A 3904-nucleotide genomic window follows, 5' to 3' on the forward strand; every position below is an offset into this window, starting at 1 on the left:
AAAAACATCACAATAATCCACAAGTAATCCACTCCAGTCCATCAGTTAACGTCTGGAGAAGACAAACGCTGCATGTTTGTAAGAAACAAATCCATCATTATATTTTAACTTTAAACCATTGCTTAAAGACTCTTAAACTTGTTCTTGGCAGAGATACGAACCAAGTAACACCACAAATGATAATTCATTGCTAATGCTGATGTCTGTGATGTTGATTTCCCTCCAACATGATGTCACTTCCTGGAGGATGATGTCATTTTGTTCATATTTTCATAGTTAATGGGGTTTTACTTTTTTTGTATTCTTTTATCCATATGTTGTAAGTTATGTTTGTGCATCTTTCATAAATGATCAATTAAAAGAATAAATAAATAAAGAGAATATAAAAGGGAACCAGATGGAATATTACAACATTTTAGAAAATTATTAATTAAATCAATATTACCAAGAAGAAAAACAACAACAACAAAGAAGAAACACCTGGATATTGTTTAATAAATTGACAGTTTTTAATTGTAGAAGCTGACACAATGAACAACTATGCTCAAGCCAAAGTACTGGTTATTAGTAATAATATGACTTACATGGTGAGTTTAATATTTTATTCAATATAATAAAGCCTGAAAATGTACAAATGAGCTGTGACATCTGAAGTGTTTTTTTTTAATTTATGTTAAAGTCAGTAAATGATCATTTGACTGTTAAAGGTAACTCAGAGCAGAGTAAAACCCCTCTGAACTGCAGACGCGCGCGCGTGTGTGTGTGTGTGTGTGTGTGTGTGTGTGTGTGTGAGAGAGAGGTGGGTTCACCCGAGGCTCTGTGAACAGTAATGAACTCCTCCACATGTGGGAATTCTGACACTAGTTCTCGCTCACCATTTTTCAGGACCATTTGTTTAATTAAAAGAGCACTTTTTCAAGAAATTAATTGTCGGCTTCTGCCTCTGGCTCCACTCTCACACGGGCTGTGCTGTGATGACATTCAGCCCACGGCTCTGTGTGTGTGTGTGTGTGTGAAGAGCAACTCTCTTCCTACAGTGAGCTTCCTACAAACTTAGCTGTATAAGTCATTTCAACTTAAATTATATTAAACTTGTTTTAAAAAAGTTGACAAGCACATACAGTGTGAAGCCAAAATGCATACAGACCCTCAAATACTTTTACCATGTTTTTTTCCCACCATGTTTTCTGGGTGCTGATAAAACTATGGTATTCTTTGAAGTTTGAAGTAAATAGTATGGTATGAGGATATGAAAATCATTCAGCATATATTAAAGTAAGATACCATGTTTTTGAAGCATTTTAGAGTAGTCTACTGTGTGAATACCCTGGTAACTGAATTTGGTCATCTTGCAGTATCATGTTTTTTCAGTAAACTTGGACACTTGTGCACAAAACAACAACAACAACAAACAAACAAAACCAACAAACAAGAAAAGAACAACGTATTCCTGATTTTACATCAAAACATGGAATACAAACATTACAAACCTGTAATAATTAAAGAGTATAACAACTGTCCCCACACTGTATATACATCTTTAAAATGTTCAAATATGCATTTATTCAACAATTAACGTATCAAACCAATCATCTTAAAAAAGACAGATAGGCTATTATACAGCAACGCGTGTGACCTATTGAAATGAATGTAATTCCCAGTTATTAAATATTTAACTCTGATTACTATGAGAATTTGATTACTACATTTGCTCCAGTGATGAAATCTGTTAACTTTCATGAAATATGAATATTATATTTAATCAGTGATTTTTTTTTGTTTTGGTCAATCGGTTAAATAAAAAAATAAAATAAAAAATACTGCTATGTTGTATAAATGCCTCACATTTTAATTTTTAATTAACAATTTAATTGTAATTATTTTTAAGCAAAATATGAATAATATATGGTAATATCTTTGATTTTGGCATGAAATATGTCCTGGACATTATTTTCTCCTCCTTGCAGTGTCATTGACAGTGAAGGACAGAAAACACTTTCACTTCATTTTAATTGCTTTTGCAGGGTTTGACAATACGAGTCATTTCAGAACGAACCTCCACACACACAGACGATCCTCCACTGACCTGTCCTACTTATCCTGTCTCATAGAAAGTTGAATTCAAATTACCAGTGTAAATTAAATTTTTTGATATGTAAAGCATTGCCCTGCATACTAATATGATATTATATTTTTATACAATAAAGTTCATGATACAGTAATTAAAGGAGGCTACCATCTTTTTAACAGACAGGAACATGTTGTAGATGTAATCATGGTTTCTGTACAATAGAGGGAATGACTAAACTGCATTATTTTTTATTTTTTTTAACAAGGGCCAAATTTGAACCCTTATTATTTAAAAAAAATTACATCAAATATTGACTTTCTTTTTTCTTGTTCTGTTTTTCACAAACTATGACACAAACAAGATCACACACACACAGGCTCTGGTGAGTTTTTTTTTTTTAATGATATTTGACATTTTTAATGTAATTGTGTTCATAGTTCATGTATCATATGTTATTTTCTCCATCACAAATTGTGAAATTGAAAATAATGTGAAACACTGAGAGCAGATGTGTGGCTTTATTGGGACTTGAGCAGAACTAATGGAGAGTCCTCTGATGTTACACTGTCATCTAGAGGCAGCAGTGAGAAGAACATCAAAGATTTAAAGGGATAGTTCACCCAAAAATGAACCTTCTGTCATTATATAGTCCAAACCTGCATGACTTTTGTCCATACGATGAAAGCCAATGAGGTCCAGTGTTCTTCAAAACATCTTTTGTGCTCCACAGAATAAAGAAAGTCATACAGGTTTGGAACAATATGATGAGAATTTCCCACTTTCCCTAGAAAGCATTGCCTTTTCTCTATCGGCGTGGCCTCTTTAAAGGGGTCATATGATGCTTTTTTAAAGATCATTATTTTTGCAGCTTCAACTGTAATTCTTCATTTACAGCAGCATATTTTGACGAGGTCATTAACAGTGTCGCAGTGTGAATGAGTGTTAAGGCCTCTGTTTCGCACCTCACTCGACTCTTACATTTCATACCATTATTTCTCATCACTGCAGGTGAACGTGTGAAAACAGAACAAGTGGCTTTTATGATTCTTTTCTTCATGAGCTGCTGCTCCACATGATGAATGTTAGAGGAATCAGACATCATAATGCATGCCGTTCTCCTTACAGTGTAGTCGTGTTATTTTGGTATCATTCATACAGTACACTATTATCATTTTTATTAATAATGTGAATTAGTTTTTATTTTTATATTTTCTGTTTTCATTTTAATTCTAGCTAGTTTTAGTAACTGGATTTTGTTTTTGTCGTTTTTATTACTTTTTTTTATTTCTGTTTTGGTATTATTTGTTTCAAAGGAATAGTTCACCCAAAAATAAAACGAAATAAACCTTAAAATGTGCTCACCCTCAGGCCATCCAAGATTAGGATGAGTTTGTTTCTTCATCAGATTTGGAGAAATGTAGCATTGCATCACTTGATGTTTTCAACTTCAAACCAGTGCTTTCACAGCTGAAATACGAGTCCATAATCCATAATACCGCTTCCTCCAGTGAAAAAGTCCATCTCCTGTTGTCTTTCACATCAAAATGTACCCACATATATGTTTAGAACTGTTTTGGCTTGTAAACCAAGACCAGATGACTTTTTCACTGGAGGAAGCGTTATTATGGATTATGGACTTGTATTTCAGCTGAAAGCAACAGTTTGAAGTTAAAAACTTCTTAAAGATGGGATTTGTTTCTTACAAACACACAGCTTTTGGCTCCACAAGACATTAACTGATGGACTGGAGTGGTGTGGATTACTTGTGGATTATTGTGATGTTTTTATCAGCTGTTTGGACTCTCATTCTGACGGCACGCATTCACTGCAGAG

This window comes from Sinocyclocheilus rhinocerous, unplaced genomic scaffold (genome assembly GCF_001515625.1).
Source record: "Sinocyclocheilus rhinocerous isolate Xijiao unplaced genomic scaffold, SAMN03320098_v1.1 scaffold318, whole genome shotgun sequence".
NCBI lineage: Eukaryota > Metazoa > Chordata > Actinopteri > Cypriniformes > Cyprinidae > Sinocyclocheilus > Sinocyclocheilus rhinocerous.